This window comes from Asparagus officinalis, unplaced genomic scaffold (genome assembly GCF_001876935.1).
Source record: "Asparagus officinalis unplaced genomic scaffold, Aspof.V1 AsparagusV1_Un271, whole genome shotgun sequence".
NCBI lineage: Eukaryota > Viridiplantae > Streptophyta > Magnoliopsida > Asparagales > Asparagaceae > Asparagus > Asparagus officinalis.
The window spans coordinates 79,041-91,655 of NW_017972536.1; the positions used below are offsets into that span (position 1 = coordinate 79,041).

General features: G+C 40.5%; 2 long non-coding RNA genes across 2 annotated transcripts; both read right to left on the reverse strand.

Annotated features, from left to right (window-relative positions):
• Positions 1-7,706: 7,706 nt before the first annotated feature.
• On the reverse strand, positions 7,707-9,034 carry LOC109827498. Its single transcript, XR_002243450.1, has 2 exons — positions 8,633-9,034; positions 7,707-7,895 (listed from the first exon to the last, which is right to left on the reverse strand). It is a non-coding gene; the product is annotated as an uncharacterized LOC109827498 (long non-coding RNA).
• A 93-nt stretch (positions 9,035-9,127) lies between these two features.
• Positions 9,128-10,606, reverse strand: LOC109827503. The gene is made up of 6 exons (XR_002243451.1): positions 10,525-10,606; positions 10,116-10,439; positions 9,784-10,019; positions 9,479-9,688; positions 9,300-9,404; positions 9,128-9,217 (listed from the first exon to the last, which is right to left on the reverse strand). It is a non-coding gene; the product is annotated as an uncharacterized LOC109827503 (long non-coding RNA).
• Positions 10,607-12,615: the final 2,009 nt, after the last annotated feature.

Consider the following 12,615-nt stretch of genomic DNA (forward strand, 5'->3'; position numbering starts at 1 on the left):
TTTCAAGCCGAACCAGTATCAAAGGTCAAGATGCAGACCATCAACGATGACCCTCATGGACAGCGCCAAAAAGGGCTTGTATCTCACACAACCCCCAACGGCGAAATCTTTTGGGTTCATCCGAATTTGCTTGAAGATGAACAATGGATGACATCCACATCGAAGAAGAAATTAAACGGCAAGGGAAAAGAGAAGTCCTGTTATGGAGCCTCGGCAATTCCTGAGAAGAATGACGAAGAGATTCTAGCTTTACCGTTTTCTGAAGAAGAGCAAGAATCTTTTGCTACAAGAGGTGGGAATGAATATCATTATAAATATCCTGAAACCTCTAACCCAAATGTTAAAACGCTTACGGAGCTGGGGGTAGTTGCAACTCCTCCTGTAGCTGCTGGGAAGCCGCAACAACTGGTTAAACAAAAAGAGAAGGAACCCCAATATAAAAAGATTCAAGTTCCGAAGCAATCTCATTTCAATCGATCGATTGGACGAGATAAACCGGAAAGCTCGAATACCCTGTACCGTTTCGACATCATAGCTCAGTTGGCTAATATCCCGGCAAGGATCACATTGTATGAATTACTGCGTCTTTCAAAGGATACCAGGGAAGCTTTACAGGAAGCCTTAGCTGATTCTCAGGTATTTCTTACCCAGATTAAGTCGATCTCTGAGGAGCCAGAATCGTCAATTCAACACTGCAACTTGGCAGCCACAAAATTTCCTTGCATTGCTTTCATGAAAGAAGACATGCAAGTCAGGAATTCGAAACATGATAGGCCTCTATATTTCACCAGATATATTGGCTCGAGCGTTGTCAACCGGATTCAAGTTGATCCGGGTTCCGCTGTTAGCATCATGCCACTTCGGTTGATGTACCACCTCGGAATTCCCGCCAGCAAGCTAGCCTTCACGGGAACTGTCATCTATGGATTCAATACTAGTGGGTCAAGATCGTTGGGAAAAATTCGGGTGAAGTGTCAGCTCGGAGACTTGAAGTCTGAAGTCACCTGCGATGTAATTGATGCCGAGACTTCCTATAATTTACTGTTGGGTCGCCCATGGATCCACAGTAATCTTATAGTTCCCTCTACCCTCCATCAGTGTCTGAAATATGTCGACACTAATGATGAGGTCAAGACGGTGGTCGCGGATAAGCAACCATTCAAGGGGTTAGAAAACTACTTTACTGACTCCCTTCTTTATGGTGCTGAGTCCGATACTGAACCATCGGCCCATGGTACGGACAGCGGAGAAGAAGCTGATACCGAAGCCGGGCTCGATTATAGTGAAGGTCTTGTGCTAAATGACATTAAACCTCTTGTAATCGATCTTGATGGTGGTAATTCGTCGGATGAAAGTTGTAACTGGCAGCTTGCCGATGAAATAATAAACAATAATTTAGAGTACTCGCGTTGTCTCGATGATGTAATGCAAGAATTGTATGATGACCCTAGTCTACATATGCCACTTCGTTTGTCTTGTACGACAACGATACATATCCAAAGTTCATCTGGAACGACTATGATCCTACCCGCAAAAACAGGGGGTGAAAAAGAAATAGTCTTTGGGAAAGGGGAATCATCCCCTACTCCAGATCTTTTCTTGAATATTAATTCAGATGAAGAAGAACCCGGGCGACATTTCTCTCGGTACAGTTCACAAGCGAATGGTTACATGACGAGCCAAGGTTATGACCTCTCGCTTGGTGAAGGTCTTCATTTTGGTTAAGGTGTCAGGATTCCACCCCATCCCGCCTATGTACCAAAAGGAAAACCAAATAATTATTACAGTCATAAAAGGGGTCTGGGTTATGCTTCGTCATCTGATGACGAATATGGCCAACAGATTATTAGCCAACTAATAAATAAGAGTGGGCATTCATCCGATGCTTCAACCTGGGATTCTGACGTGAGCATTAGAGAAAGATTTAAAACCCTAATGTCGAACATGGCGACAATTGATCCTTCCACAACAGAAGGAGATAATCAGTTACCTACTTGGGAAGATCCTTGGATGCATTACATGAATATCCAATACGGCGATCGATTTGAGCAAAGGGAACCTCCTACCGAGGATAAAGTAATCCAAGTTAATATGGGTGACGAAAGTAACCCGAAACCTATATTTATTAGTGGTGATCTTCCGTCAGATGAAAAAGAGGAGCTAATCGCCCTCATTAGAGAGTATATCGACGTTTTCACCTGGAATTACGAAGATATGCCAGGACTCGATCCAAATGTAGCAATGCACAGCCTTAATATTAAACCGGAGGTCAAACCTGTCAAACAACAACAAAGACGGTTTCGTCCGCAGATTATGGAGGCAATAGAAGCTGAAGTCAAGAAACTAATTAATTCGGGTTTTGTCAGAGAAGAACAACATCCTGAATGGTTAGCCAATATCGTTCCAGTTCTTAAAAAGAACAGAAAGATCAGAATCTGCATTGACTTTAGAGATCTGAAGACCGCCTGCCCTAAAGACGACTTTCCCCTACCAATTACGGATGTCATCATTGACAACACATGCAGGTTTGAGAGAATGTCATTTATGGATGGATTTTCTGGGTATAATCAGATCAAGATGCACCCAGATGATGAAAAGCATACAACATTCAGAACACCCCTTGGTGTCTTTTGTTATACTGTTATGCCTTTCGGTTTGAAGAACGCTGGTGCTACGTATCAACGAGCAATGACGAAGATCTTTCAAGAACACCTTCGGAAGACAGTCGAATGCTATGTTGATGACCTGGTCGTTAAGAGCCGTGATAAAAACGATCACATTAACGATCTGAAGACGATGTTCGAACTTATGAGGACTCATCAGTTATAGATGAACCCAACTAAGTCCTTCCTTAGAATGTCCAGCGGTAAATTTCTTGGATTTGTCGTCACCACAAAAGGTATTCATATCGATCCTGATAAAGTAAAGGTGATACATGAATTACAACCCCCGAGGAATCTTAAAGAACTCAGAGGGTTGCAAGGTCGATTGGTATATATCCGTCGGTTTATATCAAATCTGTCTGGAAAATGTCAACCGTTCTCTAAACTCACAAAGAAAGGCGTGTCGTTCATTTGGGATGAAGCGTGCCAAAAGGCATTCGAAGATATTAAAAAATATCTGGCGAATCCACCTATTCTCGTTGCACCGAAACCAGGAAGACCGTTTTTGATTTATGTCAAAGCGACGAGCTATTCGTTAAGTGCATTACTTGCACAAGATGACGATAACGGTCACGAACAAGCTGTGTATTATCTGAGTTGTACATTGGTAGGAGCTGAGTCTTGTTATCCGATGATTAAGAAGGAATGTCTCGCCTTGGTATTCACAATCCAAAAAATGCGACATTATTTGGTTGGACAGACAATTTATGTCATTTCCAACATAAACCCAATCCGGGTATTCATGACCCAACCGGCCTCTATGAATTGGCGTTTAGCCAGGTGGGCTCTATTATTATCGCAATTTGATTTATATTTCAAACAACAAAAATCAGTTAAGGGACGAGCTATTTGTGATCTTTTGGCGAAAAACCCTACGAACGATGTAGTAGAGTTGTACGACGATCTGCCGGATGAAACTCACGAAGTTAATACCACCTCATATCAACGAATGTGGCAATTATACTTCGATGGGGCTTCCCGAGCAACCAACGTGGCGAGCGTGCCCGGATGTTCTAAAATCTCCTCAGGAGTGGGGGTCGTTTTAGTTTCCCCGGGAAAGCATGTCTTACCTAGAGCATACTCGTTGACCGAACCATGCTCTAATAACGTAGCCGAGTACAATGCATTGATAATTGGACTCAACTTTGCCAAAGAGCTGGGGGTCGAATACCTTGATGCTTTTGGAGATTCTCAATTAGTAGTTAATCAGATTCGAGGAGAGTATGAAGTTAGAAATCGAGACATGATTCTATACCACCAGGTGGCCATTGAGATGGCAAACTCGTTTGAAGAATTTTTCATCGAGTACGTTCTGCGTCTCCAAAATACATACGCAGACGCATTGGCGGCATTGTCGGTATCTCTGGCTCAGCCTCCCGAGATGGAACAATTAATTACAGTGAGAACTCACCAACTTATTGTTCCTATCTACGATTCTGTTGCCAAAGAAGCATATTCAACAAGAGTTGAACCCAAAGTTCAAGATTGGCGTTTCCCTATTATTGATTATGTCCTACACGGTATCTTACCTGAAGACGTGAAAGAAAGGGATTCGATTCGGCGGAGAGCACCGAGATTTTACTACAACGCTGAATCACAAATGTTGTACCGACGGTCGTACGACGGTCTATTACTCCGTTGTCTATCTAATAAGGAAGCAGAACAAGCACTCAAAGAGGCGCATGATGGGACATATGGTGCACATCAATCCGGTCCTAAACTCTGTGACCGACTTAGGAGAATTGGATATTATTGGCCAACTATGGTAAAGGATGCAGTTGACTACGCCCGACGATGTCAAGTATGTCAATTACATATAAATTATATGCACCAGCCTCCAGAGCATCTACACCCGTCAGCAACGTCATGGCCGTTTGAGACTTGGGGAATGGATATTGTTGGTTCTATAAATCCCCCGTTAGTCAAAGGTGATCGGTTCATCCTAGCAATTACCGACTACTTCTCCAAATGGGCTGAAGCGATTCCGCTCAGAGAAGTTAAAACGAGTAACGTCATTGCATTCATCAAACACCATATCATCTACTGGCATGGTATCCCAAGACGAATCATACATGACAACGGTCCTCAATTCGTCAGCAACGCCTTCATCAGGTTTTGCGAGAAGTTCAAAATTCAGGACATTTCGTCGACGGCTTACAATCCTTCAGCAAATGGATTAGCTGAAGCCTTCAATAAAACAATCATAAAGCTCTTGTCAAAACTCGTGAAAACTAATAAACGAGATTGGGATGACAAGCTTGACGCGGCTCTATAGGCCTATCGTACCACGGTACGTACACCGACGGGAGCGACCCCATATTTGCTAGTATACGGATGTGAAGCCATTCTTCCATTAGAGATACAAATTCCATCTCTTCGGATTGTTCTCGCAACACAGATGACAACCGAAGAACAACATCAGAAACGTCTCGAAGAACTCGAGATGCTCGACGAAAAACGCTTAGAAGCTCAACAGCATATTGAGTTCTACCAAGCCAGAATCTCCCGACCTTTCGACAAAAAGGTTCGACAACGGAGTTTTAAAGAAGGAGATTTAGTCCTAGCTGAAAGACGGCCTAGCCTATGATCCTTAACTCCAAGAAGAAAGGAAAATTTGAACCCAAATGGGAAGGACCGTTTGTAATAGAAACAGTCTATTCAAACGGTGCTTATCGCCTGATTACCCAGGATGGCAACAAATTAATGATGCCAATAAATGGGAAGTTCCTGAAAAAATATTATCTGTAATATGTTCAGGATAACCTATGTAAAACGGGAAGTTCCTAGAGAATCCTGTATAAGGATATTTCGGGATAACCCGAGATCAGTCGATTGTTCTAAATGAGAAACTGATCATTCGAATATTCCATTTTTTGTTATTACCATAAAGTGCTTTTATGGCTTTTAGTGAGATGAGATCTAGATCTATAAACAGTTAATCTTTCCTCACAAAACCCCTCATCGATCAAATCGATCGACGAAGGGTTTATCAAAATCAGTCACGGATTAAAATCCTCCAAACTTCCATTGTATCTGTTTTCTAGCATTCATAATGTTGAAATTATGATACGATGTCAAATTCGGATTATCGGCCCGTATTAGTCGCCGAATCATTTCGTGTCAAATTCTTGTGTTTGACGTCAAAACTCCTACCTGGTCAAACCTTACTACAGTTAGGACCACAACCAAAATCCCCTCTCGATTCCTTCAATGAACAAGAGGTCCACAAATCAAACGATCAAACCTTCCTACAGTTAGGATCGTCTCAAAACTCTCACCTGGTCAAACCTTACTACAGTTAGGACCACAACCAAAATCCCCTCTCGATTCCTTCAATGAACGAGAGGTCCACAAATCAAACGATCAAACCTTCCTACAGTTAGGATCGTCTCAAAACTCTCACCTGGTCAAACCTTACTACAGTTAGGACCACAACCAAAATCCCCTCTCGATTCCTTCAATGAACGAGAGGTCCACAAATCAAACGATCAAACCTTTCTACAGTTAGGATCGTCTCAAAACTCTCACCTGGTCAAACCTTACTATAGTTAGGACCACAACCAAAATCCCCTCTCGATTCCTTCAATGAACGAGAGGTCCACAAATCAAACGATCAAACCTTCCTACAGTTAGGATCGTCTTAAAACTCTCACCTGGTCAAACCTTACTACAGTTAGGACCACAACCAAAATCCCCTCTCGATTCCTTCAATGAACGAGAGGTCCACAAATCAAACGATCAAACCTTCCTACAGTTAGGATCGTCTCAAAACTCTCACTTGGTCAAACCTTACTACAGTTAGGACCACAACCAAAATCTCCTTTTGATTCATTTTGTGAACGAAAGATCCACTTTTGAATTAAATAATCAAACCTTATGACAGTTAGGATTATTCAAACCAATCCAGATTCTCTAAGTGGAGATCCCACTTTGAGTTTCCTTTGCACCAGAAGATAGAATATAAAATTCTTCTTCTCCAATTTTGGGTCTATCTTTACCAACAAACAAGAGACCAGGAGATAGAATATAAAATTCTTCCTCTTTAATTTTGGGTTTATCTCTACCAACAAACAAGAGACCAAGAGATAGAATATAAAATTCTCCCTCTCTAACTTTGGGCTCATTTTCCTGTATGGGAAATGTAATTTATTTACATTCCAAAATCCATGTCATTCACACATGGGAGATGTTATCTCTATCCCTTATTAGAGATAAGCCTACATCTAACACATGTAGCCTACATATTCAATATTGTAGTTTAAAGTCTAAAAGAGTTTAATTCTTTTAGCTCAACGTTATATGTGAAACGGATTTAGATAATTCACATACTAGCCCGATTCAAACGATAATCGGTAAAGGCATATCAAATCGTTGATGGCTGAGAATTTACCAAAAATTCTATGAGTATTATGGTTATTTATTCTAAACAAGAATGAGTAATCATAATTAAAATCTCAATGCACTGCTGGAAACATGACTTTTAGCGACGGACAAATCCGTCGCTAAAAGTAGAAAAGCCATCGCTAAAACATTTAGAGACGAAAAAAATAAAATTTCGTCGCCAAAAGACCATCAGTACAGTGGGGGTAGCTAAAATCAATTTTAGCGACGGATATTCCGTCGCTAATTTGTAGCGACGGAAAATTAGCGACGGATAATCCGTCGCATTACTTTATTTTAAAAAATAAAAAAACATTAGCGACGGATATTCCGTAGCTATAACTCATTTTAGCTACGGAAAATCCGTCGCTAAAACTTATTAGCGACGGAAAAACCGTCGCTATAAGTATTTTTTAAAAAAATAAAATAATTAATTAAACGAATATTCCGTCGCTATTAACATTAGTGACGGAAAATCCGTCGGTAATATTTGTCCCCCGTATCTGTTTTCCGTCACTAAAAGATCATTTAGCGATGGCTAATCCGTCGCTAAATATTTCCAATATTTTTTTAAAAATAATTTGAAAATTGAAAAAACTTGTACAATAATATAATAAATTTAAAACCCTATTCAATCAGCAGTATAATATTCATTCTCACGCATATATAACACATATAATTTAATTAAAATATCCCAACATAATAAACGTTGTTTATACAGTACACACCATGATAAATATTATTTATACAACACTCATTCATTGTTTTCAAAGGTAAAAAAAGAAATCAGTCTTCTAGATCATCATCATCATCCTCCTCATCACCAGCTCCACCTTGTCTAGAAGTCCCGGCCTGTAAATATCAATCAAACGTTAACAACATGGCATGACATTCAAGTATAGCAATAAAAGAGTATCATGGCATATTCTTATGTATTATACGCACACACATACAATTTTTACAACAACGCATGTACACACCCTAACAACACATGCACGCATAATTTTTACAACAATACGCGTACACGCACAATTTCTCACCATACGCGCATGTACGCTACATGCTTATACGCGTACATGCACATACGTGTATACGCATGCACGTACACGTGTGCACGCATGTACGCACGCATACACGTGTGCATGCACGCGTGCACGCATGCACGTATGCACGCACGCATGCACGCACGCGTACACGCATGCACGCACGCGTACACGCATGCACGCATGCACCACACTCCACCCACCATCAACACCCAATCCCACTCCTCCCCCTCCCCACCACGACCAAACCCCCCACAAACCAATCACATAACGACCACCACAACACAACACCACAACGTTACCAACCAATCAACCCACCAGCCAATACCATCACCACTACGCACACACGCACCATCAACACCACAATCACATAAAAATATTATACGTATATATTTTGGGCTTTGTGTTAGGGTTAGAGTTAGGGTTTGTATGTAAAAATGTGTATCGATGTGTGTGATATCATTTAGTCACATGGTATATTCATAACTAAGTAAGAATTAAATATATTTAATTCATTTAATTTAAAAAGTAAAATATATAAATTACCTGATCCGCCATAAATCGTCTCCTATATGCCTCATGAGCCTCCTGAGACTGAGTCGACATGAACTGTGTGAACTCTAATGCTTGCTGCTCCCGGCGTCTCCGTTCTTCCTCCGCAATCCGCTGATATGTTGTTTGCTGTGACTACCAATCTTCAATCGCTTTCATCCGCTGCTCCATCGATTCTTGAAATGAACTGCTTCCTAGTGTTCCTGGTGGTGCTGCAGACTCGTAGGTGCTACTAGACTCGTGTGGCCTCTGCTCGGATCCTCTCCACCGGTATCTGTTCTTCCTACTTGGTCCAATGACCGTCTCGATGATGGAGTCCTCCTCCTCTCTACTTAGTCGGGCTGGAGTGCTAGAACCGACATGAGACTGAGATATTTGCTCTTGTACCTTGGCATGTAATTTCTCCTGCGATATATCAAAATAACCCGGGCAAGTCAACTTTTTAATGATGCATTATTATAAAATTGAATATACAAATGAAGCCAGATCCTTGTTCTTCGCCTTCTTCTCTTCATCGGCGTAATTCGGGCTCCAAGAAGTCAAAATACGATCTGCAAAATGTCCGAGATCTCCCCTTCCCTATTTTATTCAAATATATTATTAACCCATAACACATAAAGTATACTCAAATTGACAATTTATAAGCTAATATATTATATACCTCATGCTCCAATTGATGATAATGCTGGCTAAAGGACCTGGAGCCCCCGTGGTGCTCGTAACTACGGGGAGCGTTGCGGTTCCTCCTTGCTATTTCAGCTTGAGCCTAGAAAATAATGTCAAATCAGGAAAATATAGAAATTCAGCATATAAAATGAAAAAAATGTACGACAATAATACCTGGATTTCAGCCGTGTCCCAGTAATCACAAAGTGCAAAAAATTCTACTCCATCTACACGCTCGTCAAGATGCCAGAAGCGCTCCCAATCATTTGTTATTTGAACAAAATACTTTTTCTTCACCTCAGATCGCCACCTCTTAAACGATAGATTGATTTGCATGAAGCAGTAAGTCTAGGCACAAATGTTATCGTCAAGGAAGAAAAATCACTTCAGCATATAAAAAAAAGAGATACAAATCAGTGTATTAAACATAATAATAATCTAATAACTCCAAATGATGAAAATTCAAATAAATAACTCACACATATATATCTCCAACAAGCTACCAGCGCATCAATTCGTTGTGATTTCCACGTCAAAAAAATATTAAAGAAATCATGTCTCTTGGCTAAAGCGGTGAGAAAATTATTGAAAGCATTAGCAAATGCCCCGACAGGCACTCCGTGCTCCCATCGGATCACGGCCCTCAGATGAATATCAGGGATGAGGTTCTATGGCTTGGTAGCACTGCGACCGTGCTTAGGAGGTCGCTCGGTACCTGCGAAACAATAAAAATCGGGTGGCATATAAATCAATCCATATCAATGATAAAAAGTAAAATAATAACCGATAAAGTATAAAAATCTATTCACACCTTTCAGTTCGATGCATCTACGCCTTGCTTGTTTGTACCTACGCTGCGCTATAGGTCACAAAGCATGATAAGATTCCCAATCACCTTTCACCTTGGCTGGGTCGTGGACTCGCTGATCTAGAATAGAATCTGGTGGTAGTGGTGTAGCTTCTATAGCTGCACTATTTGGCTCATATCTCCGCTCCTCCAATACATCTGCACGTAGCGGCGGCGGCGATGGTATCTCAGCATGCTGTGTAGGATCAGCATGTGCCTCTGCATCATGTGAAGCATCTCCGCTGCCTGTGTCCTGTGGCGGCGAGTCATGTGTAGCATCTCTGCGTTCTGTGTAGAAAATGTTAAAAAATAATGTTAGGCTCACATTAATAGTTTATAGAAATGTACAGATATAACATATAAATAAAAATACCTGACGTAGAGGCATGTGCGTCGCCTCTAGAATGTCCACCAAAAAGTCTCTCAAGTTCTTTCTTACGTAGTCCTTTTGTCATCTATACTTTGAAAATATAATGAGCATCCAACAAATGCATATAATGCAAATAATTAATAAATAACACATGGTAACCAGTCAAACGGATAATGTAAAGGCAATACTATAGTACATGACACAAACTGGCATATGATAACCAGTCAAACAGATAATATAAAGGTAATACTATATTACATGATACAAACTGATACATGATAACCAGTCAAACAGATAATATAAAAGCAATACTATAATACATGACACAAATTGATACATTATTATGATGATGTTGAGGCTCTACTCTGTGACCGTGTGCGGTTAGCCTGAGACCATGTACGTGCCGACAAAAGGACTGTTCTTATAGTTTTATGGACTCCGCAGTGAACTGGTTTTTTACCTTTACGCCTTGGCTCACATATAATCGCAGGTACATCAGGGCGTGCTAGTGTAATTTCATCCATCAGATTATTATTTTGTGTCAAGGAAAACTCAGTAACTGTTTCGTCGGCCAAGATAACCTCCTCATCGTAATCTTCGTCAGACACAGCTTCATGAATGTAGGCTCTAGGCGGATTCTTAAGGACAACCCATTCGTCATTTTTCATTATATCTTTGACATAAAAGCACTGTTTGGCGTGAGCAGCTAACATATACTTTTCATTCTGATATATTTCCTTGTTAAGATTAACGAGTGTGTAACTGTAGTCATCCTTCGTCTTTTTCAGCTCACACCAACGAACCTTAAACATCACATGTCTGACTTCCTTATTAATCCCATAGAAAATCTCCACGATGTCTTCTACCTGACCGTAGCAATAGAATTTACCTTGTATCGGATTTAGATCTTTTGAACTAGCGTATGACAGTTGCGAAAATGAGCAAAACACACCGCTGTTTTGCGTTTGCCGTCTCTCTTCGAAACCGATGGTGTTAAACCTAAAGCCATTGATGCAGTAGCCTCCATAATGCTTAACCATGTTAGAAGGACCTCTGGCATATAAACATATTTTCTCAGACAGGTTAACCCCATTCGTAATCCGTTGGTCAACCTTTAAGAAATAAAACAAATAGTTTAAATATCTGGTGGTAGGCACGTATATTTGATATACTAATCAGATATGTAAAGAATATCTTACTTCACCCTTCAGCCATGCAGGGAATTGTCAAGAGTGTGTGTCCATAACTCTTTTATTTTTTGTTCTGCATTTAAGAGTAGTCTGGACATATCGGATGTGAAGCCTAGAATAAAATCATTTATAACGGTTAAATAGAGATAATTATTGTGATTGAATGTGATCTAATTCAAACGGCTAAATACTTACGCCGCGTATATGTTAAATGTAGTATCATTGCTCAGGATATATGTGTGGGCTTGATCTAGCTCCATTCTGGGGAATCTAGTATCCTCTCCACGATCATTATAGAATGTTCCGTCAATTATTCGTTGGGGAGGGACGGTTCAGCCTTGTCTCTACGCCCCGCAAGTAACGAGAGATAAAATTCAAACTCTCGTTACTTATGTAGTTCTCTGCGATCGACCCTTCTGGACGTGCACGGTTATGCATCAATTGTTTCATGAAACCCAAATACCTACAAGCATATAGTTTCATGATTTGTGATAAAATAAAACCGAGCAACGGAATTTGATAAATATTAATTGAACATTATAATAATAAATACCTCTCCACAGGGTACATCCAGCGATATTGAACTGGTCCTGCGATACGGGCTTCATATGCTAAATGTATTGTGAGATGCACCATGACCGTAAAGAACGAGGGTGGAAATAGAATTTCTATTTTACACAGTGTATTAGCTATACGTCCCTCTAATTCTTCAAACTCCCTGACATCAATCACCTTGGAGCACAACTGCTTAAAGAAACCGTAGAATTCTATTACCACCTTCACGAGTTCCTTCTCAGCATGTCGCAACGCAACCGGGAGAAGTTGATGTAATAGAATATGATGGTCATGTGTCTTGAGTCCCCAGATTTTTCTATCCTCAATATGCACATTTGCTAAAATGTTT